The 23,030-nt window shown below is 36.3% G+C and overlaps 1 pseudogene; it reads left to right on the top strand.

Annotated features, from left to right (window-relative positions):
• Positions 1–511: 511 nt before the first annotated feature.
• LOC105294679 lies at positions 512–1,309 on the top strand (annotated as a pseudogene).
• Positions 1,310–23,030: the final 21,721 nt, after the last annotated feature.

The following is a 23,030-nucleotide window of genomic DNA, read 5'->3' as shown; positions in this document are numbered from 1 at the left end:
CCTTCCCCCAGCCACCAGTAACCACATTCTACTTTCTGTCTCTATGAAGTTTGACTATATAAATGGAATCACACGATATTTGTCCTTTTGTCGATGGCTCATTTTATTTTGCATAATGTCTCAAAGTTCACCCATGCTGTAGCATGTATTACAATTACATACTAAGAGTAGGAAAGCCCAGCTCCCTTCTTTCAATCTGGGACAAACTCTGAGGCATAACTAACATCTCAGAGTTCCTCTGTGTGATCAGGCTGAAGCTATCCTCACAGGTACTTTGCCTGAAGCCACACCTCTGCTTGGGTTCTTCCCTTTCATTATCCTGCTCCTCATACTCCACATTATTTTCTCCAGGGAGCACTTTCTCAATAAACCACTTGCACTAGAATCCTCATCTCATGATCTGTTTCCAGGGAATTCAATCTAAGACATCTTAAGACATCGAGAAACAACTTGTAACCAGAATGTTTATTTTTAAAAAGTCCTTCAACATTTTGGTTCTCTGAGTGGCACCATGACGGTCAGCAAGAACAAGCACGCTTTATGAAAGGTGGCAAAAAAGGGAGCCAAGAAGAAAGTGGTTGACCCATTTTCTAAGAAAGATTGGCATGATGTGAAGGCACCAGCTATGTACAATATAAGAAATATTGGGAAAACACTAGTCACGAGAACTCAAGGAACTCCAATTGCATCCGATGGTCTCAAGGGTAGTGTTTTTAAAGTGAGCCCAGTTTGCTGCAGAATGATAAAGTTGTATTTAGAGAATTCAAGCTAATTACTGAGGATGTTCAAGGCAAAAATTTCCCAAGTAATTTCCATGGCATGGATCTTACCCATGACAAAATGTGCTCCATAGCCCAAAGATGGCAGACCATGACTGACAGTCATGTTCATGTCAAGACTCCCAATGGTTATTTGCTTCATCTATTCTGTGTCAGTTTTACTAAAAAAAATGCAAAAATCAGATTTGGAAGACCTCTCTTATGCTCAACATCAACAGATCCACCAAATCTGGAAGAATAATGGAAATCATGACCCAAAAATGCAGACAAATGACTTGAAAGAAGTGGGCAGTAAACTGATTCTAGATAGCATTGGAAAAGATATAGAAAAGCCTTGCCAAACTATTTATTCACTCCATGATGTCTCCGTCAGAAAAGTCAAAATGCTGAAGAAGCCCAAATTTGAACTGGGAAAACTCATGGAGCTTCATGGCGAAGGTAGCAGTTCTGGAAACGGTACTTGGGATGGGATAGGTGCTAAAGTTGAATGAGCTGATGGATATGAGGCCCCAGTCCAAGAATTTGTTTAAAATTCAGAATTTCCATGGTGACGAATGAAACTTATATGTGATATTTTAAAAATAGCAAAAAAAAAAAGTCCTTAAAAAATAAGAAAATGCAAACTAATAGGAAAAAGAGCTAAAGACTTGAACAGATACTTTATAAAAAGAGCATATCCAAGTGATCAATAAACGTATGAAAAGGTACTCTACTTCATTAACCACCAGGGAAATGTAAATTGAAATCACAGTAGTACACCACTACACACCCACCCAAAAAACTAAAATAAAATTACCAAGTGTTGGTGAGAATGTGGAGCAAACAGAGTTCTCATATTGCTGGTGGGAGTGTAAAATGATACTTGGGAAAACTATTTGGCAGCATGCACTAAAACCCAGTGTGCATATTCCATAATACAGTAATTCCACTTCTAAGTATATATGCAACAGAATCATATGTTTCTGTATACCAAAGACATGTGCTGGAATGTTCATGGTGGCTCCGTTTGTAATAGCCACAAACTGAGAACTACCCAAATGTCCATCAACAGTATAATGGATACATGAATAGAAAACTATATAGCAAAAAGAATGAATGATTGACACCAAATAATATAGATGATTCCTACAATATAATGTTCAGTCAAAGAAGCCAGACACAAATAAGTGCATATAGTATTATTTCATTGGTATTACGAACAAAAATAGGTGAGACTATCTCTATTCTTAGAAGTAAGATAGTGGTTAGTTACCATGGAGAGTGGGACAGGGGTAAGCAGTAGCAGGAAGAAGCACAAGGGGGGCTTTTGAAGTACTAATAAGGTTCTCTTTCTTGACCTGCTTACTGGTTACCCTTGTGTGTTCAGTTTGTGAAAATTCACTGAGTTGTACACTTTGATATGGACATATAATTTGAATGTACATATGTATATATTTCTATAAAAGTGTTTTGTAAAACACTACATATAATTTAAAAATAACATCTGTAAGAATAATTAAATATGCAGCAACAAACATTGATATCACACAGCTCATATCAAGAATGAGGAAGATCACTATGAACCAGTATGGACTAATTTAAGGATAAAGTTTAAGTGTAAAAAGCAAAATGCAAAAGAGTATTTACCTTCATGTAAAAAAAAGGGAAAATAAAATACATCTGTATTGCTTGTTTGTGGAACAAGAATGAGGAGTAAGAGGAGAAGGGACAGAAAAGGGTTTTATCCAAAACCATTAATTCATACTGCTACTCTTTTCCAGTTTTATTGAGGCATAATTGACAAATAAATTATATCTAAATTGTACAACACATTTGATATATGTATACATTGTGAAATGATTACCACAATTAAGTCAATTAACACACACATTACCTCACACAATTATCTTTTTTTGTATGTGTGGTGATAATGCTTAAGATCCACTCACTTAGCAAATTTTAATACACAATATGCACAATATAGTATTATTAATTATAGTCACCATGATATACATTACATTCCCAGAACTTATGCAAGTAAAGTGAAACTGTTCTTGTAACCCTCTACATTGCATCTATTCTCGGACTTTTTGCTCCAATTATGTGCTGGAACTGGACTCCCAGACTCCCACAAAGGAAATTTCATCTGTGCATGATTGTCAAAATGGATGTTCTTGTCGCGGGGTGATGGTAGAAAACTCCTATTCTGCCATCCTGCTCCAGATACTTTTTATTCCAATTCTACATCATAGGGGTCATTCTAGCCTCCCTCCTTTCCTTATTTGTAATTCCTTCTTCTGATGCTGCAAATACTAATAAAAAATAAGACCTTATTGAGAACCTAGTCTCTATCAGGACTGTGCTAAGAGCTTTACATTACTATCTCATTTAATCTTTGTGAAAACTCTACAATAGGTAATAATTTTACTTTCATTAAATAAAAGAGTGAGATATCAAGAGGTTAAGTAATAATTGCTAATTATTTATTAGGTGTTAGGGCCAAGATTTGGATTCAAGGAGTCTGACTCCAGAATTCATGTTCTTGAATACTATGCATATCCTACTAATAAAACCCGAAGAAGCTATAACAATACAAACCAATCTCACCCATATAGATAGAAGTAATGGTCTAACTAAAGAGATTTAAAATACAAATACATGTAAAATCTCAAATACTGAAACTAGAAGAAAATATAAGTGAATTTTTATTCAACCTCAGGATGAGAGAAAACTCCATGATCTTACAAGTGTCCAATTCCCAGCTGCATCATCACTTTAGGATATACTTGCCCCTTTTTAACCATGTTAAAAAGGAAAATGTAGCTGCATATATTTTTTTCTCAGGGATCATTCTTGATTTGCCTGACTTCCTCCCTGTTTGAACTCTCTTTGCATTGCCATCTCTGTCAGATGGATCAGCTTTGAATTAGAGCTTCCTCTTCTCATTGTCCTGTCTGAATTTGGCATCCTGACCCTAGACTATTGGTCTTGGCACTATTGACCCAGGAACTCCATAGGAAACTGCCCTGGTAATTATCCTCTTGGCTCCATTTACCACAGCTTCATGCCCATTTCCAGCCCAAGAACTCAGGGCTCTATCATGCCTCTTAGGCTCCCATATGTTCAAGACAGGAGTTTGTGGTCAAAAAATAATGGAAAATACACATGCAAACAAAGAAGAAAAGATGGATAGATGTGACATAAACAATGAAGTATAAAACTTTCATTTAAAAAGAAAAACTTTCATTCTTCAATTTTATGATTCTATATATACATATGCCATGCACATATACAATAAGTGATTTTTAAATTGCTAACATTCCTTAGTACTTAGTTTTTGCTCAATATTATTCATTTTTCTACAAATGTATATTCTGAAGATTTTCAAACCTACAGGAAACTTTAAAAACTAGTACAATAAACACCCATATACCCTTTGCCTATATTCAGCAATCAAGAACTGAATTTTCCCACCAGATTTAAATATTTATTATCTCCATCCAAAAAAATTCATGTACATTTTGAATCTTGTCACATGCAATATGTTTCAGGGGGTCTCATGACAACCAACATTTGGCATGCACTATAAGAACTTATAAGACTCAATATCAGGTTATACTCATGGCTAAGGTTTATTACATTATAGAGAAGAGATGTCTTAGTTGTAGTAACTATCAGAGACAGCATCGTGTATATTATATAGCACTGAGTAACGATAACAGAGTATAAAGCTCTAGAAGTGAAAGTTAACTTGAGGAGTTTCTGTTGATGACTTAAAAAAATCTATAAGGAAGATGAGACTATTTCAGCTTACCTAATGTATGGGCTTGAGATTTAGGTGAAGGAAACCATTATGATATTGGAGGTCTACTAAATTGGTTTATTGCTGCAGGTAGTGATTCAGATAAGAGAGACCCGTGTATCACATATGTCTACATCATCAATACAAGTACTATTGCTTGGGCACTTGCACAAGCCACTAAAACAGTGCTCATAACTATTAGAATGGTGCTTCTCAAACTTTAGGGTGCACTAGAAGCATGTGGAGGTCTTATAAAACACAGATTGCTGGCCCTCCTCCCGGAATCTCTGATTCAGTAGGTCTAGGGTGGGGCCAAATAATTTACATTTTAAACAAGTTCCCAGGTGATGCTCATGCTGCAGGTCCACATACTACACTTTGAGTATCATTCATGTACCCACAACAGTATATATTTTCAGTATCCTAACGGCAATTCTCAGCAACCAGCTAAGTCATAAATAGCAGAACTTAGACTTACTTTATCACTCACCTTCTACCTTTATTTTGATCTTATCTACTTATCTGAGGCTGCGGTCTTTTATACATAGAATAGTAATATATGTTTTTTGCTACAATGGCACTTCTCTTCAGAAAATATTCAGTAATAGAATTTCATGCCAGAAAGTTGCTAATAATTACATCCAAGTGTTTCTGTTAACACTCACAATTGCAATTGATACCATTTGTCCATTTTTAATTGACACTGCTATAAATTAATCATCATGATATACTGGTCAGAGATCATACCACAATTTATTGTTGTCTGAATAATGTTCTTGTCATTTGTTCTCTTTGTTCCTCTTTGAAGCTTCTTAGTAACTGAGAGAAGTGGAAAAATAATGGGTATCCACATTGTGTGTGGTCACTTTTTGGCCTGGCACTTTATGCCTGACAGACACTATGTTGAGTGAGCTATTATCAGCAATCTGTTCATTCTACCCTTCAGTAGGCACAGCAAATAGGATGTGTTCCAACTAGGCTGTCGGTCTCCTTGAGAGCTAAATTCTACATATGGCATTTGTTGAATCATTTTATTGTCCACAAGACAGATATTTATCAAGAGCATCATTCACCTGGAAAATCCAGGAGCTTCATACCTATAGACAGTGATTAAATATGTAAATAGCCTGTTTTTCCTAGTCCCAAATTCAACTAATTTCTAAGGAAATTTATTTTGGTTATGATATTCACTGCTAGAACACATTGGTCCTTTTTTTTCAGATCAATGTTAGTCCACATCGACTTTTAAAAACCTTCATATTTCCATTTTAATGGTATCATTTGGGGGAAAAACAATCCCAGAAAGTTCTCATGCCAACTGTTCTACATGGTCTCTTCTACTGAAAAATAGAAGGTGGATCAAAGTTTATGTGCTGCAAAAACCTAAGACATAGAATGCCTTTAATTTTTCTTGTTTTCCCATAACATCCAATTTAACACACACAAGCCAAAGAAAAGCAGGGAAAGGAGAACAGGAAAGGTGGGGAGGCTGTGACAACTACAGTTTTGGGAAAATCGGCTCCACCTCTTCTTTTGAAAACAGTTCTCTTCCTGTCCCCCCTCCCCCCCCAATGCACAAAGAACAGAGAAAGTGACCCAGACTTAGAGTACTCTAACCTCTGGCTGGAGAGAGTATCCAAAGATCATTATTCAAAGCAGGTGATACAAATTGAGATAATCAAATCTTTCTCTATCAGGCTCTGGCTTGGAGCTAGATAGAAATAAAGCTAGAGGGTTTTGCATGACTTGTGAAAAGTCTTATCAGAAATAGAAGAAAATGAGTGCAAAATATAGAGAAATAGACCTGTGAGGAAGAAACAGAAAGCAGAGCGGGGCGGTGGGGGGGGGGGGGGGGGGGGTGGAGAGAAAGCGAAAGCAAGAATGAGAACTTCCAGTATCCTTTTGAGTTCCTGGGTCCAGAGTGCCTACAGTCAGATCCTTCCCTATACTCACCAGGACCATGATCCACTAAATTCTGCTGTTTGCCTAAATGAATTTGAATAGGATTTCTGCCCCTTGACTAATAGTAAGGCATATTCCATTTTATCCATTTCGGAGTCATGGCAACTGTTTTTCAAATCAATCTCACTTTCACCCCTATGAAGAAAAAAAAATACTGTGGGAAATAAAATCAGATTTAAACATTATTAGTTAAAAGTGTCTGATATTTTGTCTGGAATTTGCTTGAAAATACTCTAGTTTGATGTTTATGTGTGTGTAAATTAATCTACATCCCAGGGACAATGATATAACATTTTTAACAGCCTGATCAAAGGAGGCTAGTATAATACTTTACATATCACTATCTGAATCTGCACCATAAGAGATTTTTTTTTTATAGCGAAATAAGCATTATTCAAAATATATGGTATAGGTACTTCCACTTTGCATAAAATGAGTATGAGAATCTAGCAAACTGAAGCATAACAGCCTTTAAGGTAGAAACCAAAGTATCTAATTCTAATTTGTTTCCTTCTGTGTTAACTTGCTTAACTACAGAATTCTTTCACTTGAGCTGACTGGAAGGTTAGCTCATCTTCTGTTGGAATACAACTGTGTTGGCATCCAAATGAATGTTCCATGCAAAGCAGCTTGTTAGAGTGCCCAAAACAGGAAGTGTGGACTTCAGGAAGTTTAGCATATGTGCTGCCGAAGCGAGCACAGACTTCACAAAGTTTAGAGGAATTGTTTGTATGAATATTCTATTTGGCCTAGTTGCTAATATGTTTTTATCTGTGGAAAAACTAGATCTGAGACTAGGTTTCATTATAATAAATCACAGTAACAAAGTCGTAGAAGATGAAAGAACCTCTAATCTCTGAAAGCTACTGCTATTTTTACTAGAAGAAGTTGACAATTACTGAACGAAAAATTGGCTTAGGTCAGATCTTAACAGTGAGAGAAGCTGCTCCATGCCTTACCAGGGGTGCCATACAAAATACTACAAACTGGTGGCTTAAGCAACAGAAATTAATTTTCTCACAGTTCTGGATGCTAGAAGTTGTAGATCAAGGTGCAAGCAGATTCCATTTCTGGTGAAGCTTCTTTCTGGCTTGGAGACATCACCTCACTTGGCCTCTTCTCTGTGTACACAGAGAGGGAGAGGAAGGGAGAGTGGGAAGGAGGGAGAGGGAGAGAGAATCATTTCTGGCATCTCTTCCTCTTCATGTAAGCACATCAGTTCTGTTGGATGAGTGCCCCACCCTTATGACCTCAGTTAACCTTAATTACTTCCTAAAGGACTTACCTCCAAATACAGCCACCTTGGAGGGTAGGGCTTCAACATATGAATTTGGAGGAGACAATTCTGTCTATAACAACCTTCACACTACAGTCAAGAGATCTTTCAGAAACATAAAACTGATCAAGTCACCTCTCTGTTTAAAGTCCTTCACAGTTCTGCTTACAAAATTAGGGTTCTTTTGGTGAACAAATGATTGACGCTGATCATCTTAAGGGGGTTTCAGGAGTTAGAGGCTTGAAGGGAAAGATGAAAAACCAGCTTGGAATTAGGCAGTTCTTGTGGGTTTTGGTAGTAGGGATCCCTATTTGGTCTTGATTGGGTACTTATGCTCCAATGATTAGACTCAATCTTTTCCTCTCCTTATGTTGCACTGCAAAATACAAAGTCCCTGGTTACACAACATTGTGAATGTACTTGATGCCACTGGACTGTGCACTTAAAAATGGTTAAAATGGCAAATTTTGTTTTATATATATATATATTTTACCACACAAACAAAAAATTAACAATCATCTCGATGTAGCCAAATACAGGAAATACTCAGGAAAGCAATTTTAGAGCAATGAAACATCAATATAGCTTTTAATCTTTCTAGGAATCAAATGGCACATGATAAAATATGGAATTAAATAAATGTGATCAAGTTAAATAAAGCTGATAGGGTTGTATTTGACTTCAGAGGTAAGAAAGAGACAGACAGAGGCAGAGAAATGCAGACTGTGGCCAGACCTGGGCATTTCTTCTTTCCTTCAACGAGGAAAATGCTTTTTTCAGGCATTGTTAGTGTCAGTACTAGGCTCTGAAAGGACATTTAGAAAGCATCACTTCTAGCACAAAGCAATATTTTCATCAAACTAACTAAATTAATCCAATGGCTTATATTAATAATACTGGAAAAATATTCCTTGATATATTTCTAAGATTTGCCTCTAAAAGACCTGGAAACTGAAGGAAAAGGGGAAGTGTATAAATAAGGCAGATTGGCCATTAATTGATCATTGTTAAGAATGAGTTTGGGTTCATTATTCCTTCTACTTTTATGTATGTTTGAATTCTCCACAATAAAAAGATGATTAAGTCCCTTCCAAAAAAAAAAGTTCCTAGACAGAGTGTAGTTGGTCTAGTTCAGCTCACATGCTCACCCTTCTTTTTTTCTGGCTTTATTGAAATATAATAGACAGAAACCATCAACAAAACAAAAAGACAACTGACTGGGAGAACATATTCACTAATGATACATCTGACAAGGGGTTCAAATCCAAAATATATAAAGAACTTATACAACTCAACAACAAAAGAAACAAACAATCCAATTAAAAAATGGGCAGAAGACCTTAACAGATACTTCTCCAAAGAGGAAATACAGATGGCTAATAGACATATGAAAAGATGCTCAAGGTCACTAATCATCAGAGAAATGCAAATTAAAACCACAATGAGATATCACCTCACACCTGTCAGAATGGCTATCATCAATAAATCAAAGAACAACAAGTGTTGCCCAGAATGTGGAGAAAAGGGAACCCTTATACACTGTTGGTGGGATTGCAGATTGCTACAGCCACTATGGAAAACAGCATGGAGGGTTCTCAAAAAATTAAAAAGAGATATACCTTTTGACCCAGCAATTGCACTTCTGGGTATTTATCCAAAGAAAACCAAAACCATAATTCGCAAAGATCTATGTACTCCAATATTCATGGCAGCACAATTTACAATAGCCAAGATATGGAAGCAACGTAAGTGCCCATCAACAGATGATTGGAAAAGAAATTATGGTTCATATATACAATGGAATATTACTCAGCCATTAAAAAAAAATGAAATCCTACCATTTGCAATGACATGGATGGACCTAGAGGTTATTATGCTGGGTGAAATAAGTCAGATGAAGAAAGATAAATACCATATGATTTCACTTATATGCAGAATCTAAGGAACAAAAAGAACAAACTAATCAAAACCAGACTCACAAATATAGTGGACAATTTGGTGACAGACAGAGGGGAGGGGGCTTGGGGGGTTGGGAAAATGGGGTGAAGTGTTAAAGAAGTATAAATTAGTAGTTGATAGTTGGTCACAGGGATGGGGGGTGGGGAGCATGGTAGAGGGAATGCAGTTAGCATTAATATGATGGCTAGGTGAAGGGCCAAGGGCGGGAGGGAGCAACTGTGGGGATCGTTTTATGAACTATATAGATGTCTAAGCAATGTACTGTATACTTGAAACTAATTTAAATACATAAATTTAAAAAGAAACAGAGCCCAATAAAAAAAAAAGAGAAATATACTAGACAATTAGTTACTCAGATTTACATTGCACAATCCAATGTTTTTTTTTTATTATAGTTGGCACACAATAATATATTAGTTTCAGTTGTACAGCATAGTGATTAGAGATCTATATAACTCATGCTCACTCTTTGACTACATCAGGGAGGTGAGAGAAAAGTCCTAGGGGAATGAGGGGAGGGGCAGGAAGCCTACAGGGCTCCTTTGGTTTCTGTACAAGGAGAACACCTGGGTTTTACCAGGAGAACACCAGTGAGACATAGTGGGGAAGAGATAATTCCCCCAATGGACACTGTGGTATAATTAAGAAAAGGGACAGTGACTGAGTGGCCAAATAATGACAAATGTCCACTTCTCTGCATTAACATCGAGTACTTTATCAAGTTTTCTTCCTTATTTCCTGTCATCCCTGCTGTATCCTACACTCCGGGCCAGCCCACCTTGTGCTGTCATGCACCCTGCTCTCTTTTGCTTCTGGACTTTTCACATGTTGTTCTACCTGCCTGATAGGTCCCTCTGCCCCTTGTTCCAGATGAAAGTCTACTTGTTCTATAGATGTCATCTCCTTTGACTTTCCAAGCAGGAGGTAAGTACATCTTGAATGGTTCTTGACTCTTCATCTCACATTAAAAAAGCACTGGTTCTGCCTCAGGATCAGCTGAGAGCTGGTTAAAACACATTGCTGGTCCCTACCCTTAGAGTTTTGATTCAGTAGGTCTGGGGTGAGGTCCTAAGAATTTGCATTTTTAGCAAGTTACCAGGTATGCTGATGCTGCTGGTCAGAGGACCACACTTTAGGGACTTCTGCTTTGGATCACTGGTGTTCAAATCTGTTAACATATCAGCCTCGGCTACAGAACTGATAAAAATATGATCTGCTGCAAGCCTGCAGAGTCAGACACTCTGAGAATGAAATCCAGGAATCTATTAAAGAATAGATTCTTTGACTACTATTTCTGAAATAATCCAATATGTTTTTTGAATAAGCATTTGGGGACCATTGTAATCATGTGTGGTCACTGATTAGTCAGCCCCTGCCCCCGTTTTAGGCAAAGTGACAGAAGAGCTCCTCCTAATACAATAGAAACAGCCCTGGAAAAAAGGATGTCTTCTTACTGGATAAAAGATTATGTTTGGGAAGGTTAACAAAACTTTACACAAACATTTAGAAAGTATTCATCCTAATTAGTAATTTTAAAATTATAATTAAGACCAGATCAATTTCTACCTCTTAAAAGAGCAAAACATATGAAAAATAATTTCATAGATTAGAGAGAGTGCAATGAAATGTGTACTCTCATTCATTGCTGTTGGCATGATACCTTGATACATTCTCTTTGAAAAGTAATCTGGCAAGCTCCATCAAGAGCCAGAAAATGTTTGATTTTGTAATCTCGATTCAGTGACCTTTGATTCAGCAATCTCTCTTCTGGGAATCAATCCAAAGAAAATAATCCATAATATATTAAAATTCATGTAAATAAATATATATAATAGTAAAACACTGGAAACAATCTAAAAGTCTAAAAATAGAGTATTGGTTAAGTAAATACATGCATTTAATGGGATATTATAAAGCAATTTAAATGACTGATTATTCATTCATACAAAAATAAAATAGTTGGCTCCAAAGAGGAAATACAGATGGCCAACAGACATATGAAAAGATGCTCGAGGTCACTAATCATCAGAGAAATGCAAATTAAAGCCACAATGAGATATCATCTGATACCTGTCAGAATGGCTATCATCAATTAATCAAAGAACGAGTGTTGGTGAGGATGTGGAAAAAAGGAACTCTCATATACTGTTGGTAGGATTGCAGATTGGTATAGCTGCTATGGAAAACAATCTGGAGGTTTCTCAAAAAATTAAAAATGGATATATCTTTTGACCCATCATTGCACTTTTGGGTATTTATCCAAAGAAAACTAAAGATCTATGCACCCCTATGTTCATGGCAGCACAATTTAAAATAGCTGAGATATGGAAGCAACCTAAATGCCTATCAACAGATGATTGGATAAAGAAATTATGGTTCATATATAGAATGGAATATTACTCAGCCTTTAAGAAAATGAAATCCTACCATTTGCAATGACATGGATGGACCTAGAGGTTATTATGCTGAGTGAAATAAGTCAAACAAAGAGAAATATCATATGATTTCACTTATATGTGGAATCTAAAGAACAAAAAGAACAAACTAATCAAAAACAGACTCAACATATAGAGGACAATCTGGTGATCGCCAGAGGGGAGGGAGTTTGGAGAGCTGGGAGAAAAGGGTGAAGGGTTAAAGAAGTACAAATTAGTAGTTGATAGATGGTCACGGGGATGGGGAGCATGGCATAGGGAATGCAGTCAGCAGTAATGTAATGTCTATGTGTAGAGCTAGAGGAGAGAAAGAGCAATCAGGGAGATTGTTTCATAGACTATATAAATGTCTAATGAATGTACTATATACTTGAAACTAGTAATAAAATAAAATTAAAAAATAAACAAATGAGATAAAATAAAATAAAATAGTTGCCAAGTTCTCCCCAAAGAGTTATATTAATTTGTACTCTTCCCAGCACTGTACCTGTATCTTCAATGAAAATTGACATTCTCATTTTAAAAAAATCTGCCAAAGGTATCTTGCATTGTTTTATTATTTTTATAGTCGAAAAATGCTAAAATTATATTTTTAAAAGATTATGTCAATGAGGGAGGGATGTATACCAGGTTTCATGGTTGAATATCAGTGTTTTTATTTCTTTTAGTTCCTGTAATTGTATGTGGCCTAAATTTTGAATTGGGTTAATTCAAGATAGCTTTTGCCTGTAAATAGAAGTGTTCATTGAAAGCCTGATGGTATCCTGTTTACCTCTTATTTAATTCCATATATCTGGTTCACTTAATCCTGATTGCCCATGAAGGTCAAATTTCTCCTATGTGTATACTGGTATTCATCTAAATAGGGACTCATAGCTAAAACATATCATGAGACTTCAAAATGTTCCAATATTTAAGCCCAGTGATTATATTTCTGAAAATAAATGCTAAGGCTATGGGTATAATATTTTAAAATTTTCCAAAATTAGAGAAGATTTGTGAAAATTATATTTACAAGATAGTTTAAGAACATGAGAAAATGCTATGTTAAATAGAAAGTATATTAAGCTTGTTTATTATGATTGTAACTATAAAATAAGCATTTAAAATATTACAAAAACTCTAAAATGCTAACCTATTTATACTTGAAGCATGACAGAATATTTTATTTTTTCTTTTCTACTTATCTGTATTTCCAAATATGATTTAGAGTGAATATGTATTACTTTTAGAAAAATAAAAATATAAAGACTATTTCAGTTGAAATTCATGGAAACACAACTCAAATGAATTTAAGCCAAAAAAAGGAGAGCAGTTGCAGGGAGGGGGAGAAAGGCAGAGAGAGTTTATGGAGAGGTTTGGCTATAGGCATAGGTGGAAATCATATCATCAGGTCTCTCTCTTTCACTCTCCTCCAGTATCTCAGCTCAGCCTCCTCTGTGTAGTGACCTCATTTTCTTCCATCTTCCAGGCTGCCAGAGAAGTAGGTTGCCAACAGCTCTAGGCTTACATCATCTGCTTTAGGAATCCCAGTGGAAAGAGACCTCTCTCCCCCAATGTCTACATATCACTTGTAGGAAAGAACTCTCATAGGCCCTGCTTGGGTCACACGCCCACTCCTATACTAACCACATTGTCTGGGGAATGGAGTATTAAGACTGGGTGGGCTTGTGCCCATATCGGTTCCACAAGAGAGGATCTGGTACTGGAAGAGAGAAATAGCATGATGGCCACCAAATTAAGAAAGATAATGGGCAGTATAGTATGCTATCACAGTTCACTGTTATCATCCACACTCTGAATGTGCAATTCTAAAAATGTCCCACACTAAATTTAATGCAATACATCCATGTACTGTTCGTCTCCCAGAAAGACAACCTAAAGTCTTGTCCAGTGACCACACTGTCTTAAAGTCTGTGAACTCTGGGCCATATGCTTTCCTCTTATGAAAATGGGGCTCCTCCTAGTCCTGAAATGTAAATATCATCTAAATTGCTTCCCTTGCACTGAAGTAAGTTTTTTAGTGGTTCGATCTTGCTGCCCCTGGGTTTGCAAATGTGAGAAGCAAGTATCCCTCACCCATCATATTCTAGGATGGCACTACTTTAGCCACTTACTTTTTATTGGCCTACTTATGGAGCCTGGGTTTTGACTTAGCTTTGAACATTCACAGGCTTGTTTTCAAATTGGATTTTTTTGGCAGTATGACCCCCTTCAGATCTTGGCTGGCTTTTTGCCAAATTTATACCTGGGGACTCCATAAACAAGGTACCAATACCAGAAATCTTACCCTGTCCTCACAATTTCTGTCTCTTAGCAACAGATTACAACTTTGCTTATTCTATAGGTTCTCAATTTACAATCTCCCATAATGGTTAACCTGCCCCTAGGCTCCACTTCAGTGAGTAGTGTTTTGCCACAGGCATGATTTCTAATTATATTTGGCAGGCAATAGCACAGTTGTTTGAGAGAAAGGGACAAGGGAAACAGGGTTCTCTAATTTTTATCAGGACTCTGGTGTGTTTCCTGCCTCCTTCCTTTGTATTAATTTTAGATTGGAGCATAGAGTTCAGTTTTTTCAAATCAGCAAGAATAATTATTATTTAACCCTCAGTGGTCCTAGATTGCTGGTTAGAGGTATAAGGGGCTTTCCAGAAAGCTGCTTGCTGTCTTTCTGCTTTCAGACAGGTGAGACTGGATTCAAGCTTGTTCCTTCCTCTTAACTTAGCAGGGTTTCTTTCTAGCATCTCCATGTTTGTATCATCCCAGTTTGTCTGTATGTCCAGAGAAATGGGGTACTATGTTTGATTGGCCTGGGTCATGTGCCCACCTCTGAGGAGGTGGGTTTTACTGGAGAAAGGGGTGAGGGGTGAGAATCCATGCTAAGGTAGATTGCAAGTTACCATTTAATGTTTATTTTTAAAAGAATTTATAGCACTGCATATTAAAATCATTGAATCTAAAACTGAAAATGTATGAGTAGAAAAGATTCTTAGCATCACACCTTCATGTTTAAAAACTGCAACGTGATCTCAAACAGAATGAGTAAGAGCCAGAACCAGAGAACAAGGAAAACAACAGAAGATGTTGTCACCCATCTTCACACCATCAGAAATGCAAGAGCCAGTCCTGTGAATATTCAGTGACTTCCTTAGCTTTCATCAACCTGCAGCTTCTTCCCAACATGTGACAGGTAGAATCTAAATTTCAAAAGTACTTTTAGAAGGTGCGTCAATCAGTGTTCTACCCTACCCATCATTTTCATCTACATATATGTTTTGTTTTTATACTATTATCTTTTTCTAAAATCTCATTTCTAGGTTTATATTCACACTTAGTGAATATCAATATTCATAAACTAGAGGATTTCCCCTCTAGTCAAGAGATTTCTGCCAGCTTTGAATCTCTTTCTCCAGAAGCTCTTTTGGCTCCCAACCTGTTCAATTTTGCATCTTGGGTCTTGGAATTGTGGGCCTGGTCCCCTTATTCATGGAGATAGATTGAAAAAAAGTAACTGCAACATTAGGCTAAGTTGTTTTGAGTTTTTTAAAAATAAACTTTTTATTTTGGAGTAATTTTAGATTTACAGAAAAATTGCAAAAATAGTACAGAGTCCCTGCATATCCTTCATCCAGTTCCTCCTAATGTCAACATTTTACCTAGCTAGAAAGCATTTGTCAAAACTAGAAAATCAATTTTGGCACATTACTATTAACTAAACTCCAGACTTTATATGGGTTTCACTAGTTTCCCACTAATAATCTTTTTCTATTCCAGGATCCAATCCAGGATAGCACATTGCATTTAATCTGCTAAATTTTAAAACAAATAATTTTCAAGCATTTCCAGTTAAGCTATAACAATTATTAAGATTGTGGTATTGTAATATTTAAGATAAACTATTCATTAGCAAAAACAACACAAGTCGTCAAGATGCCATGTTCTGTGATTACGAGCACCTCTGGGGAAAAGTCTCTATTATTTGTTTGGCACATTTTAGCTATATATAGTTTCATACATTCACCACAGGATGTAGTTTTCACAGCAGTAAGAGTTGAGAGAAGCGCAAAGAAATTTGAACATTTTAACTTTTAGTGGAAAACATTTTATTCCTCCTAATGTAATTAGTAGAGTTAGGATTTTATTCCAGCGACATGCTATGAAGGTAGTGAAAATATAATTTACGAATACATTACAGGTCTGATCTAATCATCACAGCTTAAGCTACAAATTACCACTGGAACAGATTTTTATCCAACTAACTTCACTAGGGAAAAGGACACTTGCCAGCAAAGCCAAGAGTTCTCTCTAGGAATAAAAAAAAAAAAAACTCTCTAGGAGCAATATCTGGAGTAATTTAGGGAAAAGTGAAAGTTACTTTGCAATTTGAAATAGAGATTTTTTAGATCTATAGAGGCTATCTTAATATAAGAAGACTCCTTTAAAAAATTTACATGTGTCTTTCATTTTAAGAGAAAAATATTGTAGTTATTATAACAAAAGAGTTCTAAAGAATTCTACCTGAAGTCAATTCAGGACTTACCCAATCCAAGAGGAACAGAACTTTGCTTGAATATATATTCCAGCTAGCTCCTGCCACAATTAATATTTATCTTTAGGTGTTGTCATCAATTATAGGATAGTATGTAAAATTCCTGTAGAAGTCTCTTTCTCCATCCCAGAAAAAAAAAAAAATTCAAGACTGATCTTATTTTTTTAAATAAGTTTATTTATTTAAATTAGTTTCAAGTATACAGTACATTGGTTAGACATCTATATAGTTCATAAAATGATCCCCCCAGTTGCTCCCTCCCGCCCTTGGCCCTTCACCTAGCCATCATATTAATGCTAACTGCATTCCCTCTACCATGCTCCCCATCCCCCATCCCTGTGACCAACTATCAACTACTAATTTATACTTCTTTAACACTTCACCCCATTTTCCCAGCCCCCCAACCCCCTCTCCTCTGTCTGTCACCAAATTGTCCACTATATTTGTGAGTCTGGTTTTGATTAGTTTGTTCTTTTTGTTCCTTAGATTCTGCATATAAGTGAAATCATATGGTATTTATCTTTCTTCGTCTGACTTATTTCACTTAGCATAATAACCTCTAGGTCCGTCCATGTCATTGCAAATGGTAGGATTTCATTTTTTTTTTATTGGTTGGTTATATTCCATTGTATATATGAACCATAATTTCTTTTCCAATCATCTGTTGATGGGCACTTATGTTGCTTCCATATCTTGGCTATTGTAAATTGTGCTGCCATGAATATTGGAGTACATAGATCTTTGCGAATTATGGTTTTGGTTTTCTTTGGATAAATACCCAGAAGTGCAATTGCTGGGTCAAAAGGTATATCTCTTTTTAATTTTTTGAGAACCCTCCATGCTGTTTTCCATAGTGGCTGTAGCAATCTGCAATCCCACCAACAGTGTATAAGGGTTCCCTTTTCTCCGCATTCTGGGCAACACTTGTTGTTCTTTGATTTATTGATGATAGCCATTCTGACAGGTGTGAGGTGATATCTCATTGTGGTTTTAATTTGCATTTCTCTGATGATTAGTGACCTTGAGCATCTTTTCATATGTCTATTAGCCATCTGTATTTCCTCTTTGGAGAAGTATCTGTTAAGGTCTTCTGCCCATTTTTTTAATTGGATTGTTCGTTTTTTTTTTGTTGTTGAGTTCTGATCTTATTTTTTAAAACCCAAAGAAAGCAAAGATAAATGAAAAAGCAACAAGAAACAACAAAATATTTTGCCAAACATAGTCTATAAAAAACGAATGCAAATGAAGATATTATGTATTTAGATTTTCATTTAACAAATTGTTTTCTGGAGGAATAACAAATATAATAATTCAAAGAAAGACTGAATACTTATATAGTGCCTTATTGCTTCCTAAGCACTTGCTCATATATAATGGATTGACTAGTTAGTTAACTGGTAACTTTATATTTTAGGCATAGCTGCCATGGATGCTGTCACAAAGTATACAATGTCTAATTGTCCTCCGAAGCCACTTCAAATGTAACTTTTGTGAAGTCTTCTGATTGTTCCCGGACCCTCCATGAATGAAGAATCTGTACTCTTTTCCTCTGTGCTCTCTAGATGCATGATCAATATTACATATTTCTATGATAGCACTTATTGCATTGTCACCTCTTTTAGGCATAACATGTTATTTAACTTTTATCTTCATAGGTTAAGTGGCAGTGTTATGGACTTAATCCAGAGATGGTGTTGCTGTCTTTGGTTTCCTTCCTAGAAAGAAGGAAATAATCATACTCTGCCTTGAGAGGAAGGTATTTAGTGTTTAAGGCTGTAAAGCTACGTAAACCTCAGAATGTGACTGTATTTGGAGATGGGGTCTTTACAGAGGTGGTTGAGTTAAAATCAGATGGTTGGGGTGAGCCCTAATCTAACTTGACTGGTGTAAGTTTAGTCAGATAAGAAATTCTGACGCACAGAGAGACACCAGAGATGAGCATGCACAGAAAAAAGACTACATGAGGACACAGCAAGGCGGCCACTATCTACAAGTCAAGGAGAAAGGCCTCAGAAGAAACTCAACCTGCTGACACCTTGATCTTGGACTTTCAGCCTCCAGTGCTGTGAGAAAATTTATTTCTGTTTAAGTAATCCTGTCTATGGTATTTTGTTACAGCAGCCCTAGCAAATATAGACAGTCACAGGTAAATAGCATATAGTTAGTGCTTAAACATAGTAGTTATGTATAATTGACAGTTATTATATATATACAGTATATCTCATATATAATTTATGCATATGCTTATCAAGTTTTAAGAAGTTACGTCTCTGTGTTCATATCTCTTTTATGGTTGTCTTTAGGTTCTATGAGTGTCTGTTTCTTTGTGTGTTATGCAATCAAGTGAATTATTTTTTTAAAGCTTTGTATTCAAGAAATTTTGAAAGGATTCTTATTCATTACGAAGACTTCTATCATGGATAAAATTGACTCCCTGAGGTAAACAATTTTGTTCTACAAATCAATTCTAAAAACATTTCAGTCAGGTAAAGGGTATACGAAATTTTTAAGATCCAAATTAATTAGAGATAAGAAGCTCTGGATTTAATTTTCCAATTAATTTTTAAATAATTATTTAAAAAATTCATTTACTTTTTTCATAAGACAAATACAGAGTAATAAAACCACAGGATAAAAATCCACAGGAAAAAAACTGGGTTGTAAAATTTTTGGCCTTACTCGTACGACTTGTGAACCTAATGTAAAGTGTAAATGCAATCATATCATTCTCTGTTCTCAACATTTCAAGAGCTTCCAGTCGCATTTAACTTAAGAGCTTGAATGACCTGGCTCCAGATTACCTGTTTGGATTTCGCTTTCTACCTTGTTCCCCTTTCCCTCTGTTTTTTAGCCTCAGAAGCTTCCCTGTGGATCCTGAAACATGCTGAAATAATTCCATTTGCCAAGAGGACTGCTTTTCCTGAGTTGCACGATTCATCCTTTCTCCTTCATTTCATTCTTTACTTCAGTGTCACCAGATCAGGGAGGCCTTCCCTAATCATCTAGCTATAGAACATCCCCTGTCAATCTCCTTACCTTCCCCCCCCCCACCCCAGGGCATCTATTAGTATCTGGTCTTTGTTTATCTGCTTATTGTCTTTTCCCCTCTACCAGATTTTCAGCTCCATGAGGACAGGAGCTTTGTCAACAAATGTTGGTTGGATGGAAATCTGTAGCATTAAGTATTAAAGTCTGAGAAAAGAGCTTGCAATATTCCTTAGTGATATAATGAATACTGGAATGAAGTAGTCAAATAATCCTGAAGACATGTATTCCACTATTGATGGAGTACATTAGGTTGCCCCAGAAATCACCGTATTTATTATTTTGTACTGTGTAACTGACACCTTCAAGGGTGTCTGTTCTGCTCAGAACTTTTATCCAGTATCTTGAAGCCGCCTCTGGTCCTCAGAAATGGATCCTCAGTAGCTATACAGAGGAATGCTGTCCAGTAGAAATATAATGCGCATCATATATTTACTTTAAAGTCTTCTAGTAGTCATAGTCTTTAAAAGTAAAAAGAATAAGTAAAACTAATTTCAATATTTTATTTAATCTAGGGTATCCAAAATATTATTTCAACATCTAATAAATATAATGTAAATACAATTATTAAAATATTTTTTATTGCTTTTATTTAGTGTTTAAGGCTGTCTTCAAAATCTCATAGCACAACTCAATTCAGATGGTAAATTTTAATGATTAAAGTGAAATGCAGTTCTCCCACAATAATAAAGTTGTATTTATTGAAAAAATATTTTAAATTGCTTTAGTTTTAAATTTTACATAATATCAATTAAATAAAATGAAATATTCAGCTCCTCAAATATACTAGCCACATTTCAAGTGCTCCATGGCTACACATGGCCCTTGGCTTCTGTATTGTACAGTGTAGATATGAAGCAGGCAGCTCTGGCTCCTGGCTGTAACTGACTGGAGCAGTAGCAGGCTTCTGACCACAGCACAGCCAATCAGATTTCCCCTCTCAGGAATTTGAATTTTGAACAGAGATACACAGAGACAGAAGTTGGTTCTGAGTCATGTTAATGGCAGAACTCCAAAGCAAAGGTTGTGAACAGCTGTTCTTAGGGTCCCCAGAGCTTCCTTGTCTTCTGTCTTTCCAGAAGCCTGACTGGTGGTTCAGTTCTTCTTTGGGTTTTATGAGATAGCCTCATATATTTCCAATAAGTGTTTATTTTCCTGTGAGCCAGCTCCAGCTGGTTTCTGTTACTTGTAATGACATTAATAAAAAAATGTAAAATGAACAAAAAATCACAACAAATTTCTTTAAAAGGAAATACACAGAACATAATTATGCAGAAGGGTATACATTTATGCAAAACCATTCTGACTACCTTAAAAAATCATAATTGTCCAGGGTGTTATCAACTCTCAACAGAATGGAGCAGGGTGTAGATAATTCAAAACAGTAAATTGATACAAAAAGAGCATCTATTTGATTTTGGAATGCATTTATGTGAATTGGGGGTGGGGATGGGGGCAGAGCAGAAACAAGATACAGCTTCCTAATTGTTTTACAGAGAATTTAATCAGCATGAATTCTCCAAGAATGACGTTGATCACACAGCAGGTGCCTGATAAATGCATGTTGATTAATTGACTTAGAATACACCAGCTGTCAGTAAAAAAATGTGATCCACAATCAAACCATTTGACAGAAGAAAGCCAGGATGGCTTATAAAATTAGTAACAACATGGAATTCTACATGCAAATAATCCAGAGACGGTGTTGCTATCTTTGGTTTCCTTCCTAGAAAGAAGGAAATAATCATATTCTGCCTTGAGAGGAAGGTATTTAGTGTTTAAGGCTGTAAACCTAGGTAAACACATTCTCTAGTCATTTGTTCTGAGTCTCAAATGTGTATCTGGAAGGCCTTTTGATTGTATATACCAAGTCAGTGTGTGGGTGTGTGGATGTGTCTGGGGGAGGGAAGGTGCAATTATAAATGATGGCTCCTGATCCTGGGAAGCTTTGATTTTCCCTCTTTCTTACATCAGATAATCAACATTTTAAGTTTACAGGGTGGAAAATGAGAAGCAAAAAATACCAGGTTTAAATGGGTGGAAGTAAATCTAATTAAGCCTCTAATATTACTAACAGTCTACAGAAAGTAAAGAACGCACACAAGGATACAATCAGCCAAATCCAGAATATGGAAAATTCTATAGAGCGAATGACCTGGATTTTTCAACAAATAATAAATTCTATAATTACACTGTAAATGGCGCAATTACATTTAGAGGACAATGCCACCTGGTAGAACATTACTTTAGGCAGAAGTTTATTGGAGAGATATCTCTGAGGAAGTGAGGAAGGTAGGATTGGACAGTGGAGAAGCTAGTGGAGAAGCTGACTCCAGTGAGGTTTCATCTGAGGCCCCAGTAATTCAATGGGGAGTTCTGGAGTGGGGACGACCCTTCAGCTTTGTCTCAAATTGAGGCTAAGGGGCCAAGCTTTGTATTCCTGCCTCAGCCAGGCATTTGAGATGGGCTGCCTTTTAGCAGGGGGTATAACTTTAGGAGAGGGAGTTCCTTGCACCCAAGGGCTGTTCCCAGCAAGGTATGCAGCTATCAGACAACAGCAGTTAATATTCCCAGTAGCTAGAGGATGAGAATGTTGACCCTTCATGGAACACAATAGTATTCACTAAAATAATGTAAAACAGAAGTAAATCCTGAGAATATAGTGACATTTACCTATTATTCAACCCATAATTTGCCTAATAATGGATATTTTATTAAAAATTACAAAAAATATATGACTTTACCATGAAAGTTCTGGTATTTTATATCAATTGATTACCTTCAGTTATATATTTTGATGCAGGGAAATAAATTATTGTGTAGTATTCACTTATTAAACATCTTCATTTAACCAACATTTCTGGAACTCTGCGAGGGGGCGTATTTTCTTCACTTGGCTCCAACCTCACTGGCAACTCTTTCCTAGTCTCCCCTAATGGCCTCACCTCATCTACAGACTCTGAAGTTTGGAGTTCTTAGGGCTTAGTCCTCAGATCCCTTCTTGTTCTCTTTTTTAAAATCTTACTTTCATTTCCTAAGTGTTCTTATCCAGACTCATGGCTTTAAATATCATGTATACCTTGATGACTCACAATGTTTATCCCCAGCCGGGTTCTCTGAATTCCAGACTGGTATGTTGAGATGCTTACTCGCATCTCTTCTTGGGTATCTAGACACATCTCAAACTGAACATGTCAAACCAAGCCCATAATTTTCTCCCACTCCATCCCCTGCAAAACTG

Source organism: Pteropus vampyrus, unplaced genomic scaffold, assembly GCF_000151845.1.
Source record: "Pteropus vampyrus isolate Shadow unplaced genomic scaffold, Pvam_2.0 Scaffold91, whole genome shotgun sequence".
Classification (NCBI taxonomy): Eukaryota; Metazoa; Chordata; class Mammalia; order Chiroptera; family Pteropodidae; genus Pteropus; species Pteropus vampyrus.
This window is presented reverse-complemented; position numbering and strand designations above follow the sequence as displayed.